The 19,637-nt window shown below is 43.4% G+C and overlaps 1 long non-coding RNA gene across 3 annotated transcripts; it reads right to left on the bottom strand.

Moving 5' to 3' along the window:
- Positions 1-889: 889 nt before the first annotated feature.
- On the bottom strand, positions 890-19,150 carry LOC128852112 (uncharacterized). Of its 3 annotated transcripts, none has more exons than XR_008449738.1 (4): positions 19,012-19,150; positions 5,725-5,902; positions 4,770-4,872; positions 890-1,029 (listed from the first exon to the last, which is right to left on the bottom strand). It is a non-coding gene; the product is annotated as an uncharacterized LOC128852112 (long non-coding RNA). The 3 variants fall into 3 exon arrangements; XR_008449737.1 differs by lacking the exon at positions 890-1,029 and adding an exon at positions 3,853-4,451; XR_008449739.1 differs by lacking the exon at positions 890-1,029 and adding an exon at positions 3,853-4,451 and having other exon boundaries at positions 5,725-5,823; positions 19,012-19,108.
- Positions 19,151-19,637: the final 487 nt, after the last annotated feature.

The raw sequence follows: 19,637 nt of genomic DNA, 5'->3' as shown, positions 1-19,637 counted from the left end.
AGCTTGTCATTGTCCTTTATTTTGGAAGAGCAAATAAGCCACCAGTTTGTCTTCTACTTGTATTAGCTGGATGGGATGCAAACATGCTTGGTATTCAAGATAGTGTAATAAGAACAGCTTATATTTATTTTTCTTCTGCAAAGTGCAGTCAAGCAGCAACTAAAGATAAGTCTGAAAGTAATGAAGACCCATTTAAAATTAGCACACATACAGATATGAGAGAATTGAGAACAAATACTTCCTCTGAGCATTATTATCAGTTTCCCCTTCTTGGGTGCATTGAGTTTGTATGTGTAAGATAGCAAGCTCTGCTGGCCCCTTGTTAGTGCTCCACTGACACCGACAGAGCTCCCACAGCCCTGCTACTAATGCTGTGTCATGGGAAGAATCCCACAGCACTACCCACCAAAACATTAAATCCTAGGCATCTATGCAATTATTACAATGAAAGCCTGTTGGCATTGGAGACCACAAACAGAAGCCATGGCAGCAGCAGCGCACAAGCACTCCTGCCCTCCTATATTTATTGCCTGGGACTAAAGGGTACATTAGAGAGGTCATGTTTCTACAAGCCCCTCATTCAGAACCCTTATGAATAAGAATGCTGTAGCTATTCACAAAGTTTAACAACATTTCACTGCTTGCACACATCAATCTTAATTTACTTTAGATGTTGACACAACCTATTCAGCATCACAGATGCAAACTTCTTATTTTTGCTCTCTTCTGTTTCAACAGGATAGTGTGGGAGAGGACTGTTAACCTGTTTCATACTCCACAGGGCTGTGCATGTAGTACTTTAAGTCATAAAGAAAACATTATCAGCTTGAATTACTTTCGAGTTTCCTTATTTTGTTTATTCAAAGAGAAAGTTTTCCCATTTATTACGCTTGGTTTATCTGGAAGCAGTCTGCAATGTGCTAGCTGAGTGCTTTGACCTTTTGCATTTTCTGTACTTGATTGGTTTGGCGATCCATCTTCTCCACTTGTTGAAACCCACACTTAGCAAAGAAAGTACAACAGCCAAGCCTGTGTGAAAAATGTCATGCAAAAGGAATCAATTAAGAACTGAGTATATCTCATTGTATTTCCCATAGAAATTGTAGATTATGCAGAATTTGAAAAGTTGCCTGAAGTGCCTAGACCTCACAACTGCTGGCAAATTATGACTATATTACAGTATTTTGATAAATCTTTTTTGGAAAAATAATAATTTTGTGTGATCCCATCACCCTGATACAAGGTAGTTAATATTCCTGTTTCTCACAGTGATCTAAATTCTTCTGTTGGTCTTTCCAGTTTCTTCCTGACTATCTTGCCAACTCCTTTAATTTAACATAGCTAAAACCAAACTGTATATTTTCCTTGCGTAATTTTCTGTAGCCTATTACTTTTGACTATTCCATCCTCACTTTTGCCTAGGAATGGAAAATGCTATTTACAAAAGGCTATCAAGCCCTTGGATGTGGAAGGCAGCATCTATTCTAACCATGTTTTGCAAGGAGTGAGTTCTTCAAGAAAGTGTGAAGAAAATCATAAACCTCTCAAAAGTGAGGTTTGTGAAAGTGATTCGAGTGCTATTGGCCTTGAGCATAAGCAAAAAATCTCACTGTAAAAGGAATTCAAACACTGAAAAAGTGTATTTTTAAGTGTAGGCACATGAATTTGTGCTGAAATGTTGGCAGTCCTATCCAGACTGAAATAGAGTATTTGCTCAGTTACCCAGTCTCAAGACTCATGATTAAGTTCTAGCAATTAGTCACTATAGTAAGAAAGAATTGAATAAGAAAAGGCTGTATAACTCAAATAAGGAATTGTACTGAATTCATGCAATGCATAAAGAGGAAGACTAAAGCACTAAGAAAATACATTGTTTTAGCTGATGAATGTAGTTTGTATGAATGGAGAAACTGAAAAGGTCCTTTACCTGGGGAGGGGCAGATTTCTACACAATTTGGAAAATGCCTTGCCTTCCAACCTTCACAAGGTGGACCTTGATCCATGTATCTCTCAGACAAGCAGGACCGCTGCCGAGCACAGCTTAGTGCCCACACCATGAGACAGCGAGCCAGACGCTCTCTAGAGCTATCTTCATAACCCAGCAAATATCAGCCTTTCACACGAGGCACCACATGGTTTTCCCTGACTGCACATACAGCTGACTTGGGTTTGAAGAAAGCATTATCTGACACCTTCTTGCAAATGATTTGAGGGTTACTCCAGGATAAAACAGCAGCTGCTCAAGAAAGACAAACACTAAACCTGGGTACGCATATGTATGTTCATTTCTGCTGTTCCTTCTCTGCCTGACTGTCCTTCTGGCTGCTAAATTGCTATCAGAGGGTGGCATTTCTTTTTTAAATGCTCTTCAAATTAATGGAAAACAGATTCTTTTAATTGTTAATTGACATCATCCCTCAAAGCTAAGACAAAACAAAGAGAGGACAGCTGAAGCTCAATTACAGATGGCACCTTTGTGCAGCAGTGGTAGAGGACGACGCAGCCTGTGTTACCAGCAGTTACCTAACTACAAGGAAGCAGCATCAAAAATAATCACTGAAGCTCAACTTCTTTTGAAAGACCAGAAAGATCCATGCTACTAAATTTCTGTTCATAAAACTTTATTGTCTATGAATGCCTTTCCAAGTGAGTAGACTGATGGCTATTTCCTGACCTGTACGAGTTCTCTGACACTAATGGTAACAGAATAGAGTTGTTAACTTTCTGAAATGAAATGTTTGATTCAGAACAAATAATTTCTGTCCCAATTAACTTTCCTATTTTACCCTGCCAAGCTAGCATAACAGCAGCGACCAGAATGAACTATTTATCTTAAAAAGCTGGAACGTTTATTTCTGTTAGCATAAAAGCCTTTCTTTCATGCATTCAGAGATGTATCAGAAAGGCTGTAAGTTTAAGATATGGACTTCAGCAGGCACAGCTGAAGGCTTTAACACTCATCATAAATCTCCAAGGTGGAGAGCCACTGCTACCTTTGTGCAACTAAGTATTGTTACTAACAAAGGACCCGTCATCAGGGTCCACAAATATCTAGTTTTCAAATATACAGGCATTGGGGAACCAGCTATGACAGAGTGCAATCCAAAAGACAAGCTGAGCTTATTTAGGAATTCTCTTCTGCCAACAATGGGGTGTTTGACCCCTACCCCTTGCCCTGCTAAGCTGTACATTTCTGCTGCTAGTTCTCCCACTCATTGACATCTCTGTGGGCGGATTCAGCTCATTAACTTGGTATAAACTCACCCAGCAAGAACTTGCACCTTTCTTCTGCCGAATTAACAAGCTGAAAGAGTCACCAGAGGGCTCAGGATGCATTAAAGGTAGTGCAAAGGTGCTCAGAGGGGAGTGGGCTTGGAGGGACTCCCTGCAGCAGGAGGGATGTGGCATGCAAGGGGCTGTGGCCACAAGCCCCAGTGGTGTCCACCCATACGGGGCTGCAGGTCAGACGTTACCATCCACTGGCATCAACATCCTCCTCTCTGCAGACTGCCAAGCCCAAAGCAAGTGGTGATGGTGTATGCGGGGCTGTACAAGATGCTGCAGTTCATGGCATGGTGCAGTTGTCAAGAACACAGCCCGAAGCTGTTTTATTGCAAGCACTTGGCTGAGATAGGGAATATACAAGTTTGCCAAGTAGGATTTGAATTAGTTTTGCAGGACACTTTTCATTGAATTGACGGAGACCAGAGTCCATGAATATTCATTCTAGATTTTTATTGGAGACCCTCAAGCAGAAGATGCTAGAATGGTTTGGTCTCTTCCATGGTGTGGCAGTCAGCTTCACTCTCTGTGGGAAGGGTGGAGGCTGCCCAGTCTGGCTGCTGAGGCATTGCACGAGGAGGAAGAACTTGGAAACTCTGCTCCTTCTGACACCATTGCTTTCATAGCAAAGCCTGGTGTTGGAGTGAAGATGTGGTGTGGACGCAGAGAAGTTGCTGAAGCAGCAGCAGGGAGCAGCCCAGAATTGCCTGGTGGGACAGTGTGGTTTCATCCAGTCCATGTGGACAACAACTCGCACACTCAGGCAGATGCCATTAGTGGGAAAAGGATGGGAAAGGGGAGGAAAGGAGCACTAACACTTTCCTTGCTCCTGCTGTGAACAAGAACTTACAGAGCTCTGTCACCCACAGATGGGAGGCAGCCCCCTGCCAGAAGCAGGGTCCCCCCTCTCTGTCCTCACACAGTGCTCTGGCTCAGTCTTTACCACTTGGACATGAAGGTACAAATGTAATACAAAGAGCAGGAAGGAATTTGGAAAATCTTGTGATGCAGCAGAAGTTGGAGTGGTAACAAGCCCAGAAAGCTGCAAAGACCATCACCACCATGCTCTGTTCCTGGTGAAGGCAGGGAAGTGTTTAACTAGCTCACTGCAGCAACGATGAAAGCACACAGTCTTAGCTCCAAAGATGCGTGTATTTGCATATGGAAGTCTGAAAGGAAAAATACAGTCTTCTGTACCTTTTTTCTTTTATGTTTCCTAAACATTTGCTAATTCAGTCCATCTATAGTGAATAAACAGATCAGTGCTTTGGAATCTGTTTTTAATTACAGTGTTGTTTCTTTTAATGATGAAAAATTAGGATATCCTTTCTCTGTCCCATGTGACCTGTTTTCTATAGGGTTTCTGTTTTAAAAATTTCCTAATATCTTTCTTTTCTGGTTCCAAAATGTCCCTGTTCTCCACCCCTTATGTTTCCTGGAGAGCGTTTTAACTCCACAGTAACTAATAGTGCTGAGAATATATTTACCCGTGCAGATACGAGAGAGACTTCTAATTTCCATAGTGCTGTTTTCCAAAATTTCTTGAAGTTTTCCAAATGACTCCAGCCAAACAACCTAGAAGTAATAATGCTGCAAGGCAAAAGAATTACATCATTAGGAATTACTAAGAAATCACAGATGCAGTCTCTTTCTGTACTAATGTCTCTTTGTGCCTCTTTGAAGCATTTAAGAGGGCTCATTAAGGGTTACTCTGCCAGGACAGAAGTACCTGAGTGGACTTACATGTCTGAGACTCATCTTGGAGAGACAGAGTTACTTTAGTTCCCAAATGACCCTGGATGCAGAAAGCATGGCCATAGTTTTAATTATCATTATTTGATACCCTCTCTGCCACTAAAAGCCTGTCCTTGGTGTGAGAATGGAGCATCTGAAAACTGGAACAATTTTTATAGGTTATTTTTACTATTTTTAACAGATATTTCTCTCTGCTTTCTAAATCTCTTTTAAAGAAGCTTCAGAATCCCTTCTCCCAAGTAGTGAGAATAAAATGCTTTCCTCACTTAGTGCCCAAAGGTTAAACCTCTGAAGATGTGACACTGAGGTGTCCTTTGAGATTTTAGGGAAACTCCCTTTCTGGCCACCAAAAGCTATCCTTGCAGAGGCCCTTGGATGTTGTAAAGGACAAATATTTGAAGACACACAGTATCACAAAACTCACAGAACTGTAGAAGGAGACCCAACTGAAACAGTTGAGGAAAGCAGGGAGGGATCCGCTTGTGTTAGAGTTGCTTTTGTCGGAGCCACACGAACTTGAAAAGGAGCACAGGCATCAAATCCTGTGTGGAGGGGATGTTCTCCCTGCCCACATTCAGTTGCCAGTGGGGCCAGAAAGATCCCACTGGCCTCAGGGGATGTGAGCTGGGAGAGAAGGGCATGCCCCCCACACAGCTGTGTGCTTCCCCCCTGGTATTGCACACTCACCTGGAGCCAGCGCTGCAGCAGCATGCACTACCTGGTGATGCTTTCCCAGAGCAGAAGTCCATCAGGCACAGGTTATCTTCCACTCCAGGAGATCCCCTCCTGATGGCAGTGTTGAGGGCAAGAACAAATGGCAATTTTCAGACAGGATGAGGTGTCAAAGGTGTTTGAGCATCACTTCCTAAGAAAAGGTTAATTTTTTCTCATAACTTCTTGGTTAAAATTAGAATTATTTTTCCCTTGAATATGCCACAAAACCATGATTACAGCTTAATACACAGAGGAACTCTATACATTTTGTTAGTCATACCAAGAAAGGCAGAATGGCTTGACTTTGCCTTCTGCATACTACCATATACACAAGGAGATTACTCTCTATCAGACCACTTCCCTCTGTTTTCCACATGAGCTAAACTACCCTTTCCCTCTCTAAAATTTGTGTGGGTACGTAAGTGGTTGTTACCCACAAACAAGGAGTCTGCTGTTTTCAAGGACCCACATTTTGCATATTTCAATATTGGGTAAAAAACTGTAGATAATGGTTTTGCAGCTCATGAAGATTTTTTTTTTTTTTTTTTATTCAGCTGCCAGTTGGGAGAAGAATTGGGCGAGGCTGCTTTGAAATACTTAATGTTGCTTTTATTATTTTTTTCAAGTAAAAAGAAAAGGAAAATTATAGGAGGAGGGAAGAGCTGCTTTGAGTTAGAAAAATATTTATATTTTTTAACACTGATGTTAAAAGACAATGAAGCAATTTGGCTGTTATAAAGTGTAGCAGATAAATTCCCTCTGCTTCAGGGGATCTGAATGCATCCCTCCCACCATGAAAATATCCTGATGTCCAACGACAAGGAGATTGTTGTGGAATCCTCTGAGTCTGTCTGATGTAAGTTCAGCTTTACACAAGCTAGGTAAATGTTTTCTGCACTGAAGAAAAGATTATTTTATCATTGAGGAGGTGAGGGCACTCCCCAGTGATGGGAGAGGCTCCGGTTTCCAGTCACTCAAAGCCAAATCTCAGCACGACTTCAGAAATTATCACCTGCTGCTTCAAAATTATTTTAGTTCAAGAACGCATGATTTGTTCCTCTGCCCCCTCCCCAAAGAAAAGGCGAAGGAAACATAATGCTCCCCTTAGCTGTATTCCAGTTAGTCTGTCTGTTAGTTTAGTGGCTGCTCTTAATCTTTCCGAAAAAAAAAGATCATGTTGAAGCAACATTTGCTATTGTCACAGTTGAATTCTGTGGGCAGAAATGATTAAATCAGTGTTCCCAAGCCACTCATTGAGGGGAGTGTCTGCTGCTGAGCAATTAAGAGAAGTCCTTCCTTGCACAGATGTGTTACATCAGAGCGGGAGGATCTGCCATCCTCGGGGCAGAGGGGCTGTGGGGATACAGGGGTGTGGGAAAGAAGGGATGTGGGAATGTGCAGACATGGGGGTGCTGGCATGTGGGTAAGAAAGGATGCAGGGATGTGGAGATGCTGAGATGCGAAAAGGTGGTAGCCTCCTTCCTAACATGGAAAATCGTCACAGCTCCACAGAGACATCCGCACTGTGTCCCTGAGAATGGGAGCAGTTCCCTCTGCAGCACCCATCTCCACAACAGCCATCCAAAATAAATTTCCCTCAAATGAATTAAAGCCAATGCCGTCAGGAAAAAAAAAAAAAAAATCAAAAACTGCCTCTGCTTGTAGCAGTTTGTTTCCTGCCCCAGATAAGAAATATGTAGGAACACGCCTGGACTCTGTCCTTAACGGAACCGGCAGAGAGTTGAGGTGCTGGCACAGCTCTGGCTGCCCACTCGCTGCCCAACCCCAGCCCTGCTGTCTGCCTCCCACACGAGGAATATCCTCTGTTTGCTGCCCGGATGCAAATAAGATGCAAAAGCTTGAAAGGTAAGGTCCTCTCTCATCCCCATGCAGGGTGAGCAAGGCAAATCGAGGGAATTTTTTCTTCCCTAAGACAAGTCAAAGGCCTTTCCATCACCTGGAGGTTAGATGCAAGAAGCACCCAGTTCCAGACAGCCCAAAGTTAGCTCGTTTTCTGCCTCTTATTGCCCTCTGGTGGCACCTTTGAAAATACCATCATCGTTCTATCTGTTACTAGGGCCGCTCTTTAGTCCCCCATTGCTTCGATTCTTAATGTTCTTCTTCTTCTACAGATTGCCTCTAATGTGTTTGGCTGCATTACCAGCTTGGATAGCCTCACACTGGCAATGCTAAAACACAATTGTGTGATTACCAAGCCTGCCTAAAAGCTCCTCCGTTGTTGGTAGGTATTTTGGTATTGATTCCCTCACCTAACCCACTCAGAGTGGAAACTCCTGCAACTACACCAAATTGTACCAACACAGGACATGGCTTTGTTGCTTTTGCACACCCTTTAGTGCACTCTTTGAGCAGCATATCCCAGTAGTTGGGCTTCCATGTCCCTCTTGCCCTGTGTATAAGCTAAAAGTGTCAGTTGGTTTATATTTCATAGAAAAATTTTGTTTAGAAAAGGGTTTTTTTTTTCTTTTTCTGAAGGCCGGATAATAACAAACTGGTTTTCCCAGCACATCAGTGAAAGGATGCAGCTGATCTTCCTGATAGCAAGCTTATCGTTATAATTTCTTGGCATAATATTTGTGCTTTTGCAAGGACCAAAACTAGGTATCAGCTCCCCCCCAGTGAAAAAAAAAGAGAAGCACATTTTTTTAGGAGTGTAACTTAAAGTTTAGAGAGCTTTCACATAAAATAAATGAATTAATCCCCCTCACCTACACTTCGTTTGAATTTGGAAAACATTCACGTTTTTCAGACACTTTGACTAAGTTTGGGAAACACTCCCCCAAAGGCCAGGCTGCCCGCAGCTTTTGCTGGCGTGAGGGTCCTCTGTGGGAGAGCGGGTTGCAAGGTGTAAGGGTGAGTCTGCAGACCCACCATGCAGAATAGTGTTTGCTGGCTGGGAAAGAGGAGGAGAGACACAACCTACCAGTCTCATAGTCCCCCTCCATGTCATGCAGAGTATGAGCTCTACTGCCTTCTGGTAAAAAGGCAATAGAGCCAAAAAAAAGGTCTTTTGGCTGTCAAACATCTTACTGGTGGCTTGACCAGCTGAAATCTGAGGATGGTGCTGGCTTTGCCCCCTCTGCATATAGCATTGCTCCTGCTGGAGAGGGTGCAAAGCCTCCAGCAAATCATTTTGATGAGAGTTTGTCTCTTCAGAGTTAGAAACCTTAGTGCTAAGTGCACAAAAGGTCCTGAAAAGCATTAACCCAAGTAAACCAGCTGGCACGGTGTCCTCACTTTCTGCAGCCTGACAGCAGCTAGCAGCCAAGCTACTCTGATACACCAACGCTATCCTCCGCTTTGTGGCTGTGTAGCAAATCTGCTCTGTAAATAACACAAGATTGAAGAACACGAAAAGGACGATCTGTACCTGCTTTCCAACCTGAACTGTTCAACTCAGCTATTCCCAGACTCAGTGAGGCTCTTTCATTGAGGTTTGAAAATAATTTTTGTGTTCCCTGAATGATAGTTCAGACCTTACAAAACAAAACAGAAAAAACCACAAATAACATAAAAGCAAAGCTGAGATCTGAAGTCTTGCTTTGTGCCAGCCCAGAAGTGAGACAGGAGCAAAGCCAGCCTGGCGTTTCAGAGTCTCCTGCTGTTGGCAATATCTATGCTTACGGACCTTTGGGATACCCTTACATCAGAGTGAGAAAAGTAAATTATGGTGCCTTTCTGGGACGAAGCCTTGAAGCCCTAGAGCTGCACAAAGGAAAGAGAAAGGGCCAGAGAGCTCACGAATGCCTGCAAGGATCAAGAGCAATCTGCTGGGGTGGCAGAAGGAAGCAAGGCAAAGTTGCAGAGGAAGGAAAAGAGAGACCTTAAAAGGGATTTAGCACCCAGGGAAAGCAGCAGAGCTGAATGCAGATGCTGAATCCTCTGCTGCAGTAAGAAATCAGAAAGTACATCCATCTGTAGTCCTTAACACTGTACACTAGTCTGGGAAATTATTTCCTCGTTATGGAAATGAATATGCCAACAGAATGAGCTTCAGCTAATACAGACAAAGAATTGGTCTTAGCAGGAATGCTGTGGCTGAGTGATGATGCTGAGCATACCCCAGGGTGATCAGGCATGTCCATTGCTGGCCATGTCGTGGTTCTTTGCACATGGGTAGAAGAAGGAGGTCTTTATCTTCTGGGCTTCTCCCTGGGCTTTGGTGGCAGTTCTAGCTGATGAACTGCAGGGCTGGGTTCATAGTTTGGAACTGGAAACTTTTATACAGTGCCATATAAAAGGTAGAAAGAAAGCCAGGGTCTTCCATCTGTTTTCAAATCCCAGATGCTCAAAGTACATTTTTCTGCCATTTTGTTAACTTCTCCAATTTTGTTCTTGGAGATCTTAGGCATTATATCCCCTCCGGTATTTTCAATAGCAGCCCTGTGGCACACCTCACTCATGCTGATGAAGGCCAAGATGTAATTTGGTTTGTCATTTCACTCCAAGAGTTGTCTTAGTGTATCATGGAGTTTTCTCTTTATTTTTGGTTATACGGCTACATGAACTCAGTGACTGTTCAAGGTCCCTGCCAGCACCGGAAAGTCTCCTGAGTGGGATCAAATACACATTTTACGTCAGCTCCCAGCACTCTGCTGCAGGTTTTTCTTACAAAAAAATTTGAACTATCATAGGATCATAGGTTGCAAGGGACCATAAAGTTCATCCAGTTCCAGGCCTCCTGCCATGAGCAGAGGCACCTTCCACCAGATCAGGCTACTCAAAGCCCCATCAAACCTGGCCTCAAAAACTTCCAAGGTGGGGCATCCATGACTTCTCTGGGCAATGTGTTCCAGTGTTTCACTATCCTCAAAGTGAAGAATTTCTTCCTTTTATCTATTCCAAATCTACCCTCTTTCAGTTAAAGCTTTTGCCACTTGTCCTGTCACTACTTGCCCTTGTAAGAAGACCTTCTCCAGCTTTCTTGTAGCCCTCTTCAGGTACTGGAAGGCTGCTATAAGGTGTCTCCAGAGCCTTCTCTTATCCAGAATGAATAATGCCAACTCTCTCGGCCTGTCTTCACAGGAGAGGTGCTCCAGGCCACTGATCATTTTCATGGTCCTCCTCTAGACCACTTCAACAGGTCCATGTCCTTCTTATGTTGGGGGCCCCAGAGCTGAACATGTTATTAGTAATGTAATACAGAAAATTCAATAGTCAATTTATTTCTGGAAGTGAAATTTCAGGTTCCTATTACAGCAAATCACTGAAAAAAACTCCAAGAATATGATCTCGAGCTACATAATTAAAAAATTATCTCCCTAAACGCAGAACAAGAATGTTATCTGATTTTCGGATTGAAAGCAGTAAGACAGGAGAAGAAACGTGGTTATGACTTCACTGTCCAATTGCAATAACTGAAAAGCCATTTTTAAGTTACAAAATGCCAATGCTATGAAACTGGGTAGCACTTTCCTTGCACTATGAATGGAGTGAATGGTGCTGGTGGGGTTATTTGTTTCCATGTAGAAATAGCTCACAGGCAGGCACAGAGAAGGGGGAGACAAAGGCTTGGGGAGGGAACCTGGGATCAGGCTGCAGAGGAAGGGAACAGGCAGTAGAGGCAGAAGAGGCTCGTTCTTAGCGATGTTCTGCATTAAAGCAGCTGTGTGCAGGCTGGGGAATTGGATTCTGATGTGCCCATCACAGCACCAAAATATTTAATGGCCATTAATCTATTTTTTGTCAGAACATCTCCCCTGGGAGTGCAGTGCTTTTATCCTTATTTTACGAATGAGCAGTGAAGGCAAGAGCTTTCACCTGTGCAAAGCTGCTCACCACCCTTCCCCCCCGTGGCCCCTTTGGTGCAGGTTTGTGGGGGAAGGCTGGTGTGGTGTCCAACCACCCCCAGAAAGAGGCCGGGGAGGTGAGGGGGGCTGAACACATGACCTGATGGGCACAGTACCCCTCTAACAGCCTAGGGCACCCAGACGACGTTTTGGGACTTAGTAGGACTACAGGAACTGTAGTCTCACTGACTCTTAAGTGTCAAGCCACCCTGTGCTACTGGGACATCTCTAGGACCACTAAGTAGGGGATGTGACTCTCATAGCAGTTGGACGGAGCTGTGATTATGTCCAGATTTACACCATTTTTCTCCTTTCTTTAATTTGGCCTGGCAGTGGGATTTCCAAAGCACTTGTCATTGACTGAGCCTCAATCATGGCTATCACTTCCAAGCCAGCTGAGGAGCTGAAGGTCACAAGTCTTTGCACTGGAGAACGCAGTGGAGATAGTTTACTGGTGGATTTGGCAGGTTTGTGTTAACATAATGGGTGAAAAACACAGTAGTTGTGGAACTACATCTGAGACAAAGATGAGTAAGTGTAGAATTTGTGAAAACGCAACTACTTTAGCAGTTTAACATTTAGCTAAAATAGTGGTGAAACTAGTTAGTACATGTAAAAGTAATTAATTTAAAAGGTATAAAAGATGTACACAAAATACATCTTCTATACATCCCTGAAGGATTTTTTAATTGTAGTGGGAGTAGTGTTCCAATACCTTTAATTTCTGCAGCTAATAGACTATTTTATGTTCAAAATAAGTGAATAAAAACTAGAACAGCATTGCGCAGAGGCGAGAGCTCCGATTTTACAGCAGCAGCCTGCGCTGAGTGGCATGATTGCAGACACCCTGCATCTGCAGAGCTAAACACAGCTCAGAGCCTCCAAAAATTTAAGGATGTTGGTTTTATTTTGAATCATTCTTTTGTTTAGACTTTGAAGTGAACGTTACTCCAGCAAAAAGGGAGGCATTTGTCAAAAGAAGTGTCTGATTTTCAGCAGTAGATGTGCAGACCTGTGCTGTGCGTTTCAATTTTGTACTGAGGGTTTATAGCAAACGCTTTGGTCGGACATGCCTGGAATATATGATCAAATGGTTTGCAGTCCCAATTTAAATGTATTTTGCGTCATTCTTTTGTCTCTCTCACTCATCCGGTCATTTGGAAAGATTTCATTCACACATTTACAAGTAATTTAAGTTTTTTTCCCTGTCTAGAATCTCCTGAAAAAAGGTCTGATTATTGCTACTTGCATTTGATTTAGGCTATATTTATAACAAGTGCACTTCCAAACATTCAGAATTCATGAATTCAGCTATTTCCAACCTCAAATGATAAAATGTTAAATAAAATAAATGTGGGAGTCTTAATTTTCAAGTTTTTGAATCCTGACGACGAAATCAGCCCATGTTTTCAACCTGTCTGTATAGCCAGGGGAGTTAAAAGCTTTCTATCTCTGAGCCCAATTTTTCCTCAGTTTTTCAAGCACAAATGCAGACTGTAAAGAACAGGCCAGTCAAAAAGTTGCTAAAAATCTTTGCAAACCTTCTGCAATCTCGGAGTAGTGCAGGAAAATAACCCTGTAAAAACTGTTACTAAATAACAGCAGATTAGAAGCTGTGTAAAAATATTCACATCCCAAAGCCAAACACACTAAAGTCACTGTTTGGGCAGAGAAATTTTTGGCATCTTTACTGAAAAGCAGCTTTGATGCACCAAAAAAAGAAAGAGGAAAAAAAAAGAAACTAATTTCCCTATTGGATTCTTTCCTGCTTGCTGGAAAATTACACGAGGATGTGCCTTGCAGGTGTTACAGATACAGCTTTGGTAAATTAAACAAACTATCGTGTTTAAAGCAAATTCATTTTGCAAAAACAGGAACTGCAGCAGTTTATGTTTCTGTCTTACAAACCAAAATGGGAGCACAATAAATATTGTCTCAGAAACCCAAAATGGGAGCACAACATATTCTCACAGGAAAGCTTGCAAGTGTTGCATCTCACTGAAAGATGTGAGCACAGTGTTGGACTGGAGGACGGCACGAGGATGGGGGGGACATATGAAATAGCCCAATTTATTCTTGCGGCTCTAAGCTGGCTTTTAATATGAACATAATTTACGTAGACTAAGGTTGAGTTTTAAAACAGATAGGCTGTTGAATCATGAGACATTTCTCTCACTCTGTTTTCACTGCATAAATCAAAGCCTTCCTTTGTCCGGCAGCAGTATTATAGCAACATCTAGGAGTTCAGATCGGTGATTGAGTTGTCTTTGAGCTAGTCACTCTGCAAAAAATAGTCAAATCCTCCAGAGTGGGAAGTTCACATGCCATGTGCCTGGTTCAATGGGTGCCACCCAGAGCAGCAGGCATGGCTGGAGTCCTCGTTACATCAAAACAAAACCAGCCCATCTACTGCTCAAGCGAGGGGGAATCAGGCAACAAAGAGCACACTTGTCAGCCACAACTGGGACTATACCTGAACTGTATATAAATAAATCTATGAAAATAGTGTGTACAGCACCGAATAACACCAAAATGAGGGCTTTTTGCAAAATAAGAAGCCAGACTGTTGGCTTGTGACTGGCTGATTGGGCAGCAGGCACTGCAGCAGCATGGAGGTTCCGTGGAGGAGGTAAAGGATCAGCCTTTGCTCTGTTGGGCAGATGTTTCCCTCTTTTTTCCCAAACAGGAGAAACTGCTTGGGGAAAAGATGAAAGTGTGTGAGAGACAGAAGTGAACAAACAATAAGGAAGGTTGGCATTGCTGCATAACTGGGCTGGGCTCAGTGCTGCAAGGAGGGCACTGCAGGGAGAACCTCTGAGTCTGCTTGCACTGCAAGGGATGCTGTGCTCTTCGGGGCCTCTCCTGACCCTCTGGAGGGGCAGGTTTATCTTCTTTATCTCAGAAGGAAGGACCCCCTACCTGTGCTGGCCTGCAAATCTGCATGGAGAAAGTGCATCCTGGTCATGCAATTGAGAACCTGAGTGACTGACAAGGCAGTATCAGCTTAGTTGCACCCACTCTGCGGGTCTGTGGGCTGGTATGGAGCCTCCACCTTCATCCAAAGTCCTCACAAGAGAGGTGCCATTCTCTGTAGCCACTGGAAGAGGGTCTTCTCATTCCCTCACCCCTTTGTACCCACTTTCTTCCCATGGTCCCAGGCCTTTCCTCACAGTTTTCTATACACTTGCACTCCCAATTTTCCTCCTGTTTTCCCCTATCAATGCTCCTGAGGTGTAAACAAAGGAGTTTTCTTTCCTGTCTGCCCAGGCTGACAGCTTCATTTCTACTCCTGGTGAAAACCATGAAGCAGGAGCTGTCAAGGAAAACACAGCAATGGAGGAACATGAGGATGGGGTACAAAATAATGAACCATATAAATTTTACTCAGTCATCAGAACGGGAGCTCTAATAACACTTTCCTACAGAGTTTATGACTGCAAGATATTGTCACGGATAAAAGCTCAGGAGATCAGAGTTTACTGATCCCACATCAACATGGGCAGAAATGATACACGTGGTTACATCCCGATAGGAATAAGGATTAAGTCTACTGACCTTCTTAGTTGAGTACGTGCATCCTGTTAGCTGAGAGAAGGGTGAAACTATTCTCTCTGTATGCAACAAATGCCATTCTTCCCACTGTAAATTAACTGGTGTTGCCTTCTGGAGCACCTTGTTTTGGCTGTTCATCGAAGAAAGACACCCAAGCACCCCTTGTGGTGTACTGACAAGATACCTTCTTGTTCTGACCCAGTCCAGGTCTTCAGGGGAAAACTTTGTCAATAAGTCCATATTTCTTCAAACAGATTAATTGCTCTGACATATCTGTAACATAACCCAGAGACATCTTTCTCTCAATAGCCTACAAGATGTATATCTCTGGCTGAACCCAAGATGAAAGCCTTCTGTAAACCAAAAGAAGCAACAAACTATAGCACAACCAACATAAAAGATCTTAGACTTCTGAAATATTTATGAAGAAATGAGTGCAAGAGAGTATTTTCATTGCAAGGCCAAGTAACCGAGGAACTGTAAGATGAATTAAATGATGAACTATGACAGTTAGTATCTTTGTAGTATCTGTACTTGTGTGGTAGCTAAATTAATTAAGGTAGCTGAATGATATGAGCAGCAGTCTTAGGAATTAACTTAATCATTCAGATGTGACCTCTCTCCCTAATGCTCAGAAATTAGCAATGCATCATTTGTTCTTTTAAGATCTGTAGTATCTTCACCTCTGCCCATTGCTTACAAAAGCAATTGTAATTGTGCAAAATAAGCAAAGGGGATGGATAATACTAATCAGAGCAGAATTGCAGCGGTGTCACTTGATTCTAAAGAGTCTTTGGTGTAGCTGCAGAGCTAAAAGGCTCTTATTGTCTCCTTTTGTTTCTTCCTTCCTAAAATTCACCAGCTTCTCAGATCTGCCAGCACAACTGCACGTGCTGGCTCTCAAAATTCCATGCACCAGAAAAGCTCTAGTGCCCACCCAGACTCTCTGTGCTGGAAGTTCTGAGCATGAACATCCACCACATAGCTGGCCTTGGCTCCAGCCTTGTTGCTGTCTCAGCTTTGAGGCACACATGCTCCTCTACTACTCTTAATGGTGTGGGGCCAGGCACGGGGCCCTCACAGGCAGCAGTGCAGGGACCAACTTGTGTCTCTCTCGGAGTGCCTCTGAGGTCTGACACAAAAACCCCGGGACTAACCCAACAGCTTGGAAACCAAGCGTGAGAGGGAAGAGACAAAGAGATGATGATAGAACATGTTCTAGCTAGCCATTGTGAGACAAGCCTTAACTTGATCACTTCACTTAGTATGAGTGGACGTGTGTTCAAATATAAAGGTGTTTTCCCTCTTGTTCAGAAAATATTGGTGTGTGCCAGCCCACAGTGCTTTGTCTGAGAAGCAGTTTTTAGCTGATAACAACATCACTGTTCTTGAGCACCCACCCTATTTGCCAGACCTGGTTCCCTCTTCCCAAATATTAAGTCAGTGCTCAAAGGAACCCATTTTTTCTCAACAGATGTGAAAGCAAAACCAATCGAGATCCTCAACAGCTTCAGAAAATAATATGCAGAATCACTTTGAATATTGGTAGCATTGTATGCAGCTGTGTAACAACTTAGAAGGAACAGTTTTGAAGGTGATCATAAGTGGTTTTCTTAATTTGTGAATTAAAAAGAGTTACTGGCACAGGCACAGGCACAGGCACAGGCACAGGTAACTAGAAAACACATGCTGGTCTGGAGACATTAGCTGGTGACAGCAGGCAGGGAAGATCAGGTTTTTCAGAGCTGCAACAACACAAAAAATTGCATTTTCTCTCTAGGGAAGCTGGTGCAGTCATAAAAAGAGGTTTCCCAAATAATGTGCTCATTAGTAGGGGTCTTGGAACAGTGGTCTGAGAAACTCAGACTGATGCATGAGATAGGTGTTCACCTGCCTTGAAGCAGTGTATGGAGGGAAAAGCCACTACAGGGTGAGCACTGAGCATAAGGTGAGTGTGCCTGTGCGTGTGTGTGTGTACATGGCTGCATGTGGGCTCCTCTGGTGCCATGTGCCCAAGCCCAGCTCTGCGTGAGGGCTTGGTGTGGGGGATCCATCATCCCTTGTACAAATCTCTTCATGGTTTTGTTGGGCTGGGTGTCCTGAGCCAAAAAGGAGAGGATGAAATATTGGGGTTCCTGAATGTTAGTGCCCTGTCCAGGTATGGAGATGTAACCCAACATACAGCAGCAAACCAAAGGAAATCTGCTTTCCTCTGCACTGGAATTTTCCTGAGCTAGAAATCTTGGTTTGGTTTTACAACCAGACAGATATCAGTAACCTACATCTCATAAAGAAAAGATTTTTCTTCTCTTTTAAATGGTTCTTTATATTTTTATCCAGGGGCTAAAGTAGGCAGAAGGGAAACATTGAAAACAGCAAGGGAGACAAAAGGCAATTCTGGAAAAGTGCTACAAGAGTTTTCCCTCAGCTCAAATTCTTTTTTTTTTTTTTTCCCCTACCCTTTTGATTCTGCACTTGGTCACCTGACTCTGCCTCTCTTTGGTGTATTTCACCAGAAATAAAAGCTGTCACAGTATTTCCTCTCCAAGTGCCATTGTGTGTTAAGTTTCAGCTCCTGACAAGTGTATGAAATACTAGCTCCATCAGATGCAGGCGAACCTGGAAGCTTTAAAATCTCTCTGTGTGCTATGGGTCTGCTTCTCTGTCCTCCTCACTGAAGAGGTGTCTTCTCAAAGGTTGCTTTTAAAAGGATAGACCGACCCTGATGGTGACATACTTAAAACTGCTGAGTGATACTTTGAGGAGCCAGGCAGGAAATGTTTCCTGCAAACCGTCTCCTGCAAACTGCAGGGAAGGACTCAGACTCCTCCTTCAAAAACTGTGTCTAATCACCAGTATCTCGGTTGAACTCACTTTTCAAATACTTTTCCTTCAGTTACTTTAATCCCTTTCTTGGGGGCAAAATTCAAATCTTCCCTGGCTTTGATCTCAGCTCCTGACTTTGTGTTTCTGGAGCATTACCTGGGAAAGAAGACCAAAGGTAGGGAGAGATGCTGACCCCACAGCAGGGGCAATCCAGGTTTTCTGCTGAGCTTGATCCCTGCAGCCCTGCACTGCTTTCCTCCATACGTTACTTTCTGCATTTATAAAATCTTTTTACTAGTACATGAAATGTAGTGTGAAAAAGAAAGATCCATTTTTATTAGCATGAACTCACAGAACTGGCTGTTTTGCTGGAAATGAGGTTATTTCAGCCGTCAGGTACCCCATTTTAACCATCTTGGCCCATTTAAATTTCTGTTTTAACATTTCCTTGGGCTTTGATTGCACCTGAGGATTTTTCTAAACAAAATATTATACGTAAAGGCTGAAAGACTCACAAATCTGTAATTCTGGTCAGTATATCATTTCTGCCACAGAGGAACTGCATCGGAGGTATCATTAATGATGATGGCCAACCTCAGGGTGGACACTGCTCCCACCATAGGATGGGGATTTTGTCCTTGGTTTCAAACGTGAGCTGGCCTGATGCTCTTCTACTTTCAGCATGCAGTGCACTTCCAAAGTACGCAGAGTGCCTTTTACTGGCATTGCCATTTGAGTCTGTGATTCTTCGATAACTGAAGAAATTAAAATGCTGTAAGATAAGGGCAGCCGGCGGGGCAGGGCAGGCTGAGGCTATTTCTCTGTCCACCAGGAGATGGCAGTGAATATGCTGACTATGGGTTCCCCCCCTCCTCCCCACCCCATTTCCCCCCCCCCCCCGGCTTTATTTTACTTGTACATACTCCCTGAAAGATAACAGGTCCTTTAAGGACAACTGACCTGAAATGTTTTCATTTCTGTTTAATTTTCTTTTTCCATTGCTCGCATTTATATCCTTCCCATACCTCCTTCCTCACCACAACCTTCCCTGCACCCAACGTCTACTACTTACCTTTTCAGTGCCAGTGGCTCCCGGATGCTGAACTACAATATTTGGGGATGAGTAAGAAAGGGAGATGACACGTTTCAGAGCTGGCAGGCAGCGCCTGTGCAGGCTGCCGCACCGAGGGCACAGCCTTGATTGGGGTGGTTTACTGCCCATGTTTGCTTCAAAGAAAATACGCCCTTGTGGCAAAATCAAAGCAACATTTAGCTTGCAGATTTCATCCCTGAGGTTCTCAGCTGGCCAGAGGATGACAAGAGACACATCTTCTTGTCTGTATCAAGCTCGTATGCCTTTGGGCCATATAATTCATAGCCCTGCAAGTCTCCTGCTAAGGACTCTGACATTCTCTGCGGCAACATCTTCCATCAGAGGGCTTCCCAGAAGGGTACATTAACATATGAAGTCCCATAGATTTTGGGAGGACAGAAAGAGACAATAGCTCCTAAAGGGATAGTTTTGCAACCTGCCTCACCAGCAACAGTCATGGAGCAGGGTCCTTGTATTCTCCCTCCCCTCACCATTTTGGAGTCGACTCTCAGTAGTTTTGTGCATTCTGCACTTGGAGATGAGAGGCAGATGGGGCTGTTCAATGAAGTGCAAATAGATTCAAATGTCACAGCTGAAAAGGTGGA

This window comes from Cuculus canorus, chromosome 4, assembly GCF_017976375.1.
Source record: "Cuculus canorus isolate bCucCan1 chromosome 4, bCucCan1.pri, whole genome shotgun sequence".
Classification (NCBI taxonomy): Eukaryota; Metazoa; Chordata; class Aves; order Cuculiformes; family Cuculidae; genus Cuculus; species Cuculus canorus.
The sequence above is the reverse complement of the archived record's forward strand: the minus strand, read 5'-3'. Positions and strand labels throughout refer to the sequence as shown.